We start from the raw sequence: 13,940 nt of genomic DNA, 5'->3' as shown, positions 1-13,940 counted from the left end.
TGGGCAGACAATACACAATTGGAATAAACACTGGTGTAAACAATACTACATTGATAATTATAGCTTTAATGCATCATGCCTGCTCATCTACACCTTCAAGAATATCATTGCACTTTACTGCTGACAACATGCTACACATTAAAACATTGCTATACTGTAATAAAGTCACCCTGTGCATCAGCACCATGTTAGCCTGTTCCTGCATCAATGCTACAGATGACAAGAGATGGCACAGGTTTCATCATATGCACAGGGTGTGTTGTTGGTTTGCCAGAGGCCTACATTGAGCCATACAATCGACATGTGTGTGTGAGTGCGTGTGTAAGGGCCAAGAGTACTGTTATGGGCCAATGTGGATGTAATGTGTGCGGGTATGTGTTTGCCCTAGGTGTCTGATTTATGTGTGTGTGTCTGCATGCACACAGTTCCACCATGTGGCTGCCATATACGGGGATTTGTGGGACAGCTACAGACTGTACCTGGCAGGCTTTACAGGTCACCGTCTCTGGCCACGGATATGGGACCTGTGCCTGGCAGGGGTGCTACAGACAGTATCAGGTACTAATCCAGACTGGGTGCTATCCTCAGAGGTTGACATATGTCCACTGGATCCAGGTCCCTGCTGGGACTGGCCAGAGCCATGTGCACATGGACTTCTAGGATGGTCTATGGACAGCCCCCCAACATTTTTGGGGCTGGTACTGGCACTACAGGAGCAGCTATGACTTGATGGACATCCACGGTGACTGCCAGCTGATGATGTTGCTGGCATACATCCACGTCGACATCTCAACCGTCCCGCACTGTCCTGACACATGGACATGACATTGTGGAGGACATCTAATGTCTCACCCCAACGTCTATTAGTGACCTCAGTGTAATTATGTATGGCACCTGCTAGGTCACAAATACTGTCATTTACAGAGGTGTTATGAGCCCTCTGTGCCCTTAGTCCCTATCTGGTGTACCGCTCCATATGTGCCTGTGCCTCCATGACAGCCTGGAACATGAGTGTGGTTGTAAGACTTGTGGCATGTCTGCCAGGGGCATGATGACCAACAGTGCTCTGAAGAGAACCCCTGGGCATCTGCCTATGTGGTACCATTCCAGACATCTGGCTATGGCTGCTGTGTCTTGATGCATGTGCCATAGATACCACACTGTCCTGGCCAGTGCCAACTGTACACTGTCCCTCTGCTAAGGGCATTGGTGATGATGGATGTACAGGCAGTATGACTGTGTGCATGGTTGGGGTGGAGACTTGTGTACTGTCAATTGGTGGTCCAGCAACGACCCTGACAAACCTGCCTGTGCCTCAACATACCTGTCCTCATTATCACTATCTGTGTCATTGACATCAGGTTCCCTGCTGCACCGAACCAGCCCCACTTCAGCACCTGTGAGAGGAAAGCAGGAAACACACTTTAAGACCTGTACATGATGTCAGACCACATGATCACATGTACATGCACACATTCACATGCACACATGCACATACACACATGTACACATGCACACACACAAATACACTCCTCACTAAAGCAGACACACACACACATACAGACACACACAGACACACACCACCAGCAATCTCAGAACATACTCAATAGCAGTTGATGGTGGGGTACAGTATCACAAGCAAAACAGTGATATCACACATGTCAGCATGCAGGACATGTGTTGCTCAACAGCATACAGTGCAAGTGTAGACAGTCCTTGTTACTAACAGTATACATGGCTTTGATGCATGTGTTTTGTTGTTCGGTGATTGGCCTCCCCCTGGAACGCAATGCATACATGGACACAACACTGCTGTGCAAGTATTCAAAAGTCTGTAATGTACTGTGCACCATCACTCACAGGTCTACATACCATGGCTGGATGTGTAGCTGTGTGTCACATAGATATCCAATTCTGATTACAGCCTCTGTGTCTTTAGCAAATAATTGTGGACACAGTTTTAGCTTATACAAGATGTGTATACACACAAGATCAGTGGAGCATGTATAACTGATGAAATACCATTGGTCCACATACCCAATGCAAAGTAGTTATTGTGAGTGTAGATCATATTGTGGACATGCCAGTGTCATCCATGACATGGCATGCTAAAACACAACTGCAAATTTAAACATCACACATACCCAATGTGTGTCATATGACCTAGCCACTCAATAGCATCACAAGACATATATGTGATAGTTGTGCAAATGGTGATTGGTATGCTTATTGTTTAGACGTGCATATGTTTGCACACACAGAACATTGAGGTATATAGCAATGAAAGCTATGTGTAGTACTGTGGTTACAATAACTGGATGGGGTGTAGTACCATAAGCCATCATCATGAAGCATCATGTGGTCACTCAAGGCTACAAATGTGTCCTAAATCAGCACCTATCATGCTGTACTGGAACTGCACTACCATGGCTACATTCACCATTTCACAACCAGTTGTTACATGGGTTTGTAAGGAGGCCAATAAGGAGCATTCCCTAACATGAATGTGTTGTGTGTGTGTGTGTGTGTGTGTGTGTGTGTGTGTGTGTGTGTGTGTGTGTGTGTGTGTGTGTGTGTGTGTGTGTTGCAGAGTGTTTCACTGCCCCATGATAGGCCTCTACCCCTCAGGTATATTATGTGTGCTGTGTGGATGACGTTTCGGATACTGGAGTGTGACTTTACAGAGGATTTGTGAATCCTTCATGTGTAGCATGTTAACATGTTCTGTGTATGACATAGTTGTGTATGTTATGTGCATGTTGTGTATCGACTCTGCCTATCCAATGGTCACTACAGTGTAGCCACATTTGTTTGAGATGGTCTGTGTATTGCATGTGTTTGAGACAGCTAATCACATTTGTGAGATGTGTGTGGTCTCACAGCAAACATGCACAGCATGCATTATGGTTAGGTGTGTTACATGTGTACATGGCCTACACCTTAACTATGACATGCACTTTTTATTTGCAATAATAAATGTAGAGCATACTCACCAGCATCTGTCTGCTGCCTTGCTGTCACACCAGAGGGACCTACATAGATATGAGACAGTTTGCCAGTGGCGACAACTGTGGCATTGCTACTGTGGGTTTGCAATCTTACAGTAGAACAACAGTTTACATTCATAGGCCTACAGATTATGTTCCAAATTATCAGTATTGCACAACAACAGGCTCCACATTTTCTAACTCCACAGTACACATCTCACATATGCATGATCTACCAATAGAAGTAACAGTAGTCTACAGATATGCCATGTTACCTGCATGCTCCATGTGTTCTTGCTGGGTGGCTCCAACCTCCATCATGGTAAATGTCTGTTGCTGTTGTTGTTGGGCAGGTGCCACCAGGCTCAGAAGCAGCTCCTCCACTCTGGTGAGGGGGGGATGGATGTTAACCCCACCACCTGTTGCAAGCTGTTGTCTCCATACATCAGAAATGTGCTGATGGACATGTCTAAGTAGATCACTGCAGTGGTGGCATACCTGCTCATATGTCCGGTTATGCAGGCCTACCTCATTTAGCCTCCGGACAACATATTGCCACATTGCAGTATGCTCCTGCTGGTCTTGGCTGGTTCTGGAGAATAGTAGGCTGTAGTGCTGAATCATACAGCTGGTAAGAATATCATCTTCAGCACTACTGTAGCTAGGATTTTTATGGCGTGCCATGATCCCTGGAAGACATAAAGAAAAAATATGTATGAGCAAGTCATATGGCACATTTAACATTATACAGTACAGATATCACTGAACTGCCATATATAGCAACCTATTAGCTGACTGAGACTAAACACTTTCACTACCACTTATCAGTGCTCACCCCACAACTGCTTGAAAGTGCCTGGCATGCTCTATATAATAAACCATGTTCTGCACAGTAACAAAATAAAATCACTATATAAGACTATACAAGTAGTACCTGGCACACTGTATGCAACACAATGTACCACCTAGCCAGAGCAGATATAGATCAAGCCAATGCATAAAGAAATATGTCACCCATTGCAATGTTTGTAAGGTCCAGTTACAGTATTACCATTATACCACACAACTTGTTGATGGCAAACCCGTGGCCAAAATATGTGCACAATTGTGAATATAGGTGACATACTGCTGTAGTAAACTATAAATGCTGCTAGATACACAGTTATATGTTGTAACGCACATATGACAGAGGACATGTTACAGGCATACCCACACACACATCAGACATAATTACAAGACACAAAGGTATGACAACCCAGATAAGCTATACGTGTGTACCATACAGTACTGTGTGTCAGTACTTACAAAACCTTAAGCTTGAGGAATGTAATCTCTGATGACTACAGGGACTACACAAAACAGTGGTTCCAAGCAATGTGGTCATACACCATACTTTGCTGTTTAGGCCAAGAGCTTCAAGTAGTACTACAGTACATACAGGATTTTGATTCAACATCAGTACTAATCAATAAGCATACATGTAGTGCTATAGCCTCCAATGACACACCCCAGTTAACACCAAGGGACTACATCAGACTGTATTCCATAGTGCTTTATTTGCCTAGCAACAGCATACACAGCTTTTGCTGGGATCAAAGCAAGGACCCATAATACCATGACAGAAACAGATTCCCACTAAGCTATCCCACAAATACACATCTTTGACATATTCACCAACACATTGACCATCACACTCAGTCAACTTTACATAGAATCTATTGCAACAAGTATATGTGGGTGTGTATGAGTATATATGACTCTGTGTGTTTGTGTGTGTGTGTATGTGTGTGTGTAGATATATATATATATATATATATATATATATATATATATACACACATACATATACACATCCATTGGTGTACATATACATATACATATAGGTACATATACAGTTCACCTTTCATGGTGGGAATATCAATTATACAAAGGATGTGAGGTGTACAGTAATGTAATAATATTGCACAGTCTTGTGAGAAATGCATTGAAAGCGTTCACAGCTCAGGTAGCTTTAGCAGGCCTCACTGGCTGCAACATTGCAAACTGAACAAAACACCCACAGTGTTTAACTACCACATGTCATATACCAGCACTGTATGCTGTCTTGTTTGTCACACACTAAAACCTACATACAAATATGCAAATAACAACCTTCACCAACATATATATGTCCACCCTTCACAAACAGTTGCAATATGTCCCTTGCTCTATGCACATATACAGATGTTGATATATATGACACATATATATCTCTCCGTATGTGTGTGCCATACACACGCAAGGTCTACACTGTTGTAATTCCCTGGACCTCACAGCTGAACTGTTGGGCCTTGCTGCAACATGAACAGGTGACAGATGTGAACACACAGTAACATTAGAGGGGGTATATATAGCTCCAAATGCTAGATTAGCATACTAGCCTGGTACAGCAGTTGCCAATGCTAAGCTACACTTTAATATGACTATCATGCATGTGTTACTCTGTCACACCCATGTTTATATAAATGCTTGCACTAATCTCCCAAACAGCCATTGGCCACACTACTGTACAGAACGCAGATAACATGGATCAGATGTTTGACATTTAATGCTGAGCTACACATTTCACAGTTATGTCCCACTGCCCACAGGTACACACTGGATTCTCCATGGCAGTAGTTAAGCAGGACATCTGTGCATAGATACATACTGCTGCCACATATGAATGGTTCACATTATGTAAAGTACTCTTCAAAAACATCTACTACATGCCAGTAAATACATATCTGTTACATGCCTTTCCTTTGTATGAATTGGTATTATTTATTTTTCTTTTTCATTTTGCTTTTCACTCTCTCTCTCTCTCTCTCACTCTCTCTCTGTCAGTCTCTGCAATAGAGTGATTGAGTTTGTTGGCAGCAATTACAGCCTGCTTTTATAGGTATTTGCACATGTGCATGTGTTGGCCTCTGCACCAATTGGTGGCCGCCATTTTCTAATTGCATGCAGCCTGCTGTGTAGTAATTGCAGTAATCACTGTCATAGCAACCCAATGCTATAAATTTCTAACTCAGGTAGGCATGGCCCTTTTAGCTTTCCAAGATGGGCATCATGCTTGTTTGCTGTGGACATCATTGTTTAAGGCAGAAGGTTGGTATAGTTCTTATATCTGAAGCCAGGGGTGTAGCCAATGATTTAAATGTTGTATTCAGACCTGAATGTTGCTGCTTCCAGTACACACTTGTCAGTGTAGAATTGAACTCATCCCTCAAAATGCTAACCCAAGATACATGGGAGTATGTACTTTCTTTTCTAATTGTACAATTAACTGCCATACAAAACTAGTTATTGAGATGTATTCCTTTGGCACAATAATTGTTTGTGAACTGCTATACTGTGAATATTAATTTACTCACTTCTGAACAGTTTGTGATTTTTTAGTGTTGGCATTAGCACAGGCTGCTCAAGATAACTGGACAAATTTTAGTACTGAGTATGCCTACCTACATCCTTGGTAGACTCTGAACACACAGGTATATTCTACATTTGGGTAGGGGTGCAGAAGTACAGAGAGCATTATGTATTATTGTATGAATTTTAACTTGTGGGACTTAAAGGGTTGCTGTGTACCTGTTAGTTTATCAAGACAAGTGGTTTGTCTGTGTAGCTCCCAACTGTGGACCTATCCACATGGTAGCCAGAGGTTAGCCTGTTATTCTTTGTGCACCACACCGGTCTTTTCAGCACTGGAACAATGGCATTGTTACAGTTGGTTGCTACCAGTACATGGCTACATCCTTTTGTATTTCAGTGTTGTACTCCTACATAAGGGTATGCTTCTGGAACTCCTTCCAAAGCTATTTGCACAGTTTGTAACAGCAGAAAAGCTGATATGCCTGTGTGTTTCTGCCTCTGCCAGGCCTCTCAAACACTCAGGTACATATTTGAACAAACTCAGGGAAAAGTAGGGAAAAGTGAGGTACACCTTTAAAATATTAGGCCATTAAGTTGAGACTTTGAGAGAACCAGATCATATGGATTAATACACTTTTCTGAAGTACAAGCAGTGTCTAACTCTTACTTATTGTCATTATTCATTAAGTGTAATTCATCACCTTTCTGGCCAATGTCAGTACTTTTCAGAGGGATTCAGAGGGACACAGCTAAAATTTGTTTCAAAATTAGGAACATCCCTGAAAATTAGGCACAGTTGGGAGGTATGGCCTCTGTCCTAATGAGATATGCCAGTGTTTGTCCTGCTATGATACTGTGTGGGGGTTGTAAAGTGTTGCTGTAACATTATTTCCTGCTAGAATGGCTGCTTCTCTTATCACAGTCATGTAATGCAATTCCACAACAGCTGTTGGTAAAGATCCACAGAACAAGTTGTGTGTTATGGCATTCCTATTTTTCCTTTACATTCACTCACTCTGATGCATGATATATTTATTTCAGCACCAACTTGTATATCTACCATGGCTTAGTGGTACTTCATGCAGTGTAGTGTGTACTAGGTCTGAGGTTCAAGACTGACAGAGGTGTTTTATTTTGCTGCTGAGCAGAACAAGGGCCCACACATACAAAGTGACTAAGGCACTTTTAAGCAGTTGTAAGCGGGTTTGCGTGGGTTTGCGCAATGCTTAGCAATGCTTAGCTAAGCACAACCAAGCGCACACTTGCGCAAACCTGCTAACTACTGCTTAATAGTGCTTCCTCCCGCTAACCCCGTGCTCATTTCTTTGAAAGAAAAGAAAATGGGGAGATAGGAAAGTGGTGAAAAAGGGGCACAAAGAGGGAAAGACAATAGGAAAAACAGCTTGGGATGTGCAAGATGGGTATAGGGAAGGTCCATAGCTGCCCATTTCTTTAACAACAATAGGATACATTCGTTCTCTACAATACAATATCAAATTTTAGAAGATATTCCTAAGTTTAGGATTTCTGTGATAGATTTACTATCAAAATAAAAGCAGAGAGACATAGAATAAGGCTCTGAGAGAGCAGATGATGCTCAGTATAGTTGAGAAGGATAACAAATTGATTTACAATATGTATTCTCCTGGTTTTAATTGCTTATGGAAAGCACAACATTGCTGGGGTAGTTTTCCCTAACTTCTGGAGAGATGGGATGAGCAGTAGATTAACAGTTCTAAGTGGGTACAGTACTATGATTGGTTGGCTTATCAGAGTTACTTAAGTTAGGTGAAGTGTTCTAATGAGACATTAGCCTGGGGGGATACAGGAGCACAGTCAATTTTTTTAAAAAGTGAGTTTTAACAAGCTTCTTGAACTGTGATGGGGATTTGTTGTCAGTTATGTGGGCAGGAAGGGTGTTCCAGGTTTTTGCTATACACTGACTGTAGACAGACTTACCATCTTCATTGTTATATTTGGTTACTTTGAGGAGGTTTTGTGTGCTAGACCTCAAGGGCCTTGTGGTTGTATAGGGTTGCAAAAGATTTTGAAGGGCTGGGATGTTTTCAGAGTTATGTATTATTTTGTGGGCTAGTGATAGTTGATTGAGTTGAAGTAGTAGTGGTAGTTCTTGCCAGTTGAGCTTTTTAGGCATTCACAGTGCTAGGCATTCACAGTGATGTGTTCTAAGAAGCCGCAGTGGTACAGCAGTAGCATTGTTGCCTCACAGCAAGAGGTTCTCCTGTTCGATTCTCAGCTGGAGTGCCTTCTGTGTTGAGTCTGCATGTCCTCCCCATGGTCAAGTGGCCTCTGAAAAACATGTGTGAATAGATGTGCCTTCACTGAAGGTTGGGCATTGGGCTGGCAACTCAGCACCATAAAAAAAAATCTACTGTCAATCATTAGTAGACTGGAGTTCTGCTGTGGTGACCCCTAACTGGGAAAAGACAAACAACAACAAAGTGATGTGTTCTGATGGGAGAGGTTGTAGCAAAATCTTATTATAACAACTATCAAGTTTGTTTAAGTCAGATTTGCAGAGATTTGTAAGCATGGGGGAGACATATAGTAGGTGAGTCCTCGCTATTGCAGTTTTGGAGTGGTCAAAGAGGAATTTTTTATTGTGATACAGTAGGCCAAGTTTTTTATGGACTTTTTTATGGTTATAGAAATATTTAGGTCAAATCTAAGGTGATTATCTATTTCAACCCCTAAGAGTTTGGTATGATTTGTGGGGGTGATTATGGTCTTGTTAAAGGAGGAGATGAAGAAAGAATCAGTGGGAGGTGTGGCACTGTGGGAGCTAAAGAGGACTAGCTTTTTTTTACTTGGGTTCAGAATGGGCCTTTGGTTTTTAATCCAAGTTTCTGCTAGGGAAAATCATTCTTGTGTTAGGGAGTGAAGGCTGTCAATTGATTTGGCTGCACATATTATGGAGGTATCATCTGCATATTGTGCTATTGAAGCTTCAGGAATACTGTTTGGGAGCTGGTTGGTGAAGAGGGTAAAAAGAAGTGGCCCCAGGATTGAGCCTTGGGGTACTCCTAGGGAGGCTGGTAGGGAGGGGGAGAGTTGGTTTTGCCACATAACAGCTTGTTTCCTTCCCTCTAGGTAGTTTTTGAACCAGGAGATGGCAGGGGTGGTAAGGTTTAGAGTTGCTAGTGAAAGAAGTAGTTTATTGTGGTTAACCATATCGAATGCTTTGGACAAGTCAAGGAAGGTGGCAGATACAAGGAGTCCATTGTTTCTGTGACTATTGACAATGTTGGTGAATTCTGTTAGTGCGGTGGTGGTGCTATGGAAGGGTCTAAAGCCATGTTGCTGTGTTGCTATTAGATTATTTTCTAGGAGATATTTCATTAGTTGCTTGTGTATTACCTCTCAAAAACTTTAGATAAAGGGGGTAGTATGGCTATAGGGCGGTAGTTATTGAGTTCCAGGGAGGTTCCCCCTTTATGTAGAGGGATGATATGTGATATTTTCCATAGCCTGGGTAGTATACACTCGGAGATGGATCTGTTAATTAGGATGGAGACAGGATATGAAATGGCTACTGCAGTCAGGTGGAGGTATTCAGTGGGTAATTTATCTGCAGCTAGAGACGTTGGTTTGAGCTTGCGGAGTAGTTTTTCAATGGATTTGGTTGGTTCTGGGTGGAAGCTGAACTTGGGGCAATTGTTAGTTGGGGTGGGGGGTGGATTTGCAGGGGTGGGGATGTTGTCATAGGGTTGGTTGTTTGCAAGGGTCTGGATGGTTTTTGTGAAGTATTTATTAACTTGAGTGGGGATGTCTTCTTGGTTGTTATCTATTTTTGGGGTTGTGGTAGTATAGTATGTATCTTATACACATATTGTTCTGTTACAAAATTGTATCTTTGTGGTGCTTTTCTCCCTGGGCCTGGGCTGAAAATGGGCTACTTTAAGCCCATTCAGACTTTCCTAGTAAGTAAACAAAAATAAAATAAATAAATGTGTTAGGTGGATTTTAAACACAAGTCAAAAAACACGAGTCAAAAATGATGAACAGCAGACTGAATTAAAAAAGTTAAATCATGTTAAAGGTAATAGCTTTATGTTTTCTGATAGGTTTATAACTATAAGAAATTGTAATGAACTTGCAAATGAAATGTGCATTGGACTAGGTATAGATGATTTTAGTATTGAGTTTACTCACTGAAAAAGTTATGGGTTCACAAGTTCATTGATTCATAGATTTTTACTAAGCATATGGCCAAAAGAGATAGTTAAGAAGCCACATTGCACAGTACTAGTAGGAAAGAAGCAGTGTCCCCATTAAGACAACTTTCACCACATATTCCTGATGAAATTTGTGATAACCAATCTAATAATCCAGACGATACAACCTATTTGAGAAATGAGGCATATGTTGGGTTGTGTTAAGTATCTGTCATACCACCTGGTTTGTTGATGTGATAGTGTAGGTTTAGAGTGGGTGTTTGCTTTATCCCCTGTTCTATTTAGGTGAAGGAGTTCAACAAGACCTATGTCATTCATAGTACAGAAAGATAAGCATAGACCGATCCTAAGGAAGCGGTATGCCACTGAGTAAAGCAACAAAGTTTTTATTCTCTCAGTGCAAAGATCTTTTGCATGAGGAAACATTAAGATCTGTCAAGCTGGCTTAGTTACTTGGTGAGGTATATGCTGAAAGCTGCATTATATTCAGTGCTGGGCCTATTAACAAATAAATAAAGAGGGATGTGGACCTTGAGGAGATATCAGAAAGGATAAGCAGGATATGGTAGAGAGATTTTCTAACCACTGCAGAGACATGGTGGTCAAAGGAGAGTCCATTATCAACATATGTACCCAAATCCCTAACATCTGTGTTAAATTTAAGTGCAATGTTCTTTATCCGGTAAGCAGAAGCAATGGTAGATTTACTAAAGGAAAATAGGCTGCATTTCTTGGTGTTAAGGGTTATAATTTCTTTGGACCAGGCCTTGGAAAACCTGAGTATCAGAAAATAATTTGATAATTGCCATCAGTTTGGAATCATCACCAAACATATTTAGCCAAAGTCCCTTGATATCAGCTTTTGTGTCACAAAAACATATGCCAAAGAGGAGACAACCAAGGATACATCCTTGTGGGACACCACAAGTGACATGTTTCTGTGTAGAGTAAATACTCACTCATAATGGTATGGGTTCTAGAAGAAAGCCAATTACTAGTCCAGCAAACTCTTTATGGGTTAATGTTGAGTTGCAAGAGTCTGAAAATAACCTCTGCATTTGGAATAGTGTCAAAGGCCTTGACAAAGTCTAGATAAGCAGTGAGTACTGCTGTCCTTATCCATTGCCAAATTAACCCTTTCAAGGAACTCAACCAGGACGAACAGGCATGAACTGCTTTTTACAAAGCCGAACTGATGTTTATCCAGGGATATATGGTCACCTATATCATTGTTTATTTTTTTCAGATATAGTACATTCTAAAGGCATGCAAATAATACTAGTGAGATTAATAGCATGTAATTCCCAGGGTCAGAAGATGGACCACCTTTATATAAGGGCAGCACAACTACCATTCTCACCTCTGCAAGGATATAACCATTGGAAAAACTCAGGTTGAAGACTTGATGGAAAGGCTGTATTAAAAGGCACTTTCACTTTTCAGTAGGCATTCTGTGATATTATTAGGACCCAAGGAAGCAGTGTTTTTAATTTTGGAAAGTGCCAAAAGGACATGGTCCAATTTGCTCTCAGAAGGGAGAGATGGGTGGTTGGGTGCAGTGAAGATGGAAACCATTTGTTTGCAAGAATATTATCAATGTACTTGGGTTCAAAGAAGGAGGCACCACTTGAGACATTCATAATTCTAGATTGCTTCCAATCTTCATTAATATAGCTGAAGAAGGTCTTATGGCTATCTTTTGAATTAGTTGCAATCTTAAGTTCATAGCTGGCCTTACATTTCCAAAAGGTAAGTTTGAGGAAGCTACTTGTGAAACATAAATCTCTTTTATAATGATGAAGTGGACATGTTTTAATGATAGCCAATGGCTTGTTCTTTTTATTATATAGTTTGCTGATGTGGTAGTTCCACCACATGGATTTAGTTGTAAGCTTGTTATTATACTTACTCGGCATTAGTATGAATGCCTCAGTGTGTCTGTTAAGGGGGGGGGAGTAAAATTCAGAGCAGTAAGCAACACCCTCGGGTTCATGATTTGTTGAGGAAAAGTAGTATTCATGATTGTCAATAAGACCAATACATAATAAATAACTGGTCTTGGTGTAATTCTGACATATAGAGAAAATATTGGGGATCACAGGAAAATGATCAAATTTGACTAGGCAGGGCGTGACCAGGAGGCTAATGCAATTGGAAGAAATGTTTGTGAGGAAAAGATCAAGGTGACTGACACCTCTGGTGGGTGGATTAACAGTTTGGTCAAGTGGATTGACATTTACAATATCCAGATATCTCTGAGTATACTTGTTGGTAGTAAATGTTTGCCAGTTTATGTGTATATAGTTGAAGTCACCCATAAGAAAGATATTTGGTTCAGCTGCTAACCTTTTTAACTGGATAAGGTATTCTGCATGCTCAGAAGGGGTCATTGATGGGGATCTGTAATTGTCTATATTGTAGTAATTAATTTTATTGACTGCAACCAGAACTGCAGACATTCCAGATTTGTATCATATGACACCTGGTGAAAAACAGAGCAATTGGGAATCTCTTTAAAAGAGATTTTGTGCCTCTTAAAATAAATGGGTGCAGACAGTTATAAGTCTAACATTTTTCCTATGAGGTTTCAATTATAAATACTGTACTGAACTGTTTTGTCCACATTAAACTCCACATACTACTCAACATAAAGCCAATCCATAATCTGCGTGTCTATTATTATGCAAATGTGAAACTGGGGGGAAATATAAAGGATTTGTTATGTTACTGGGTGTAAAGGTACAGCTTAATAAAACAAAAGTATTTCAGTCATTTTATACATTGTCAAATTGCTCAGTGAACAGACATCCATTTGATCCCTTACTAGCAGAACAATCGAGGGAAGAGCTCCCAGACCTTACATCATGGGAAGCCACAATGATTTATATTAATATACAGGAGCCTGTATCTAGCTAGTGAATTTATTTTGTCTTGGTTTACATTTCTTATACGTGCTTCTCATCAAAATTTTCCTGTGTTCAGTCTTGTCATCTTGTACAGTTGCTTCACTTAAGCAGGACAGATTTTTCTCGGTTTTAAATTTGAATACATGAGTTATGCACAAAAGCAGATTTGTCTAAACATAATATTTTCTGTTGGATCATTGACTCCCTTTGTTGACACAAAACTTTGAAACTGACACAACAGTAATACAGCAGTATTGCATTATCTTTTGATGATGCTGTACAGCGGAAGGTTGCAGAAGATACTGTGATGCAATACCTTAAACTCTGAGTACTTATTTGTTTCTTGATTATATCTTGTAAACCTTACTTGAAAAGATAAGGAGACTGAACATGTGTCTAATTGGGTTTTGTGTTTATTTTAGGAGTAGTAATTGCTGTTCAACAGGCCTGGGTTCACT

Source organism: Protopterus annectens, chromosome 1.part1 (assembly GCF_019279795.1).
Source record: "Protopterus annectens isolate FY-2018-M chromosome 1.part1, PAN1.0, whole genome shotgun sequence".
Taxonomy (NCBI): Eukaryota; Metazoa; Chordata; order Ceratodontiformes; family Protopteridae; genus Protopterus; species Protopterus annectens.
The sequence above is the reverse complement of the archived record's forward strand: the minus strand, read 5'-3'. Positions refer to the sequence as shown.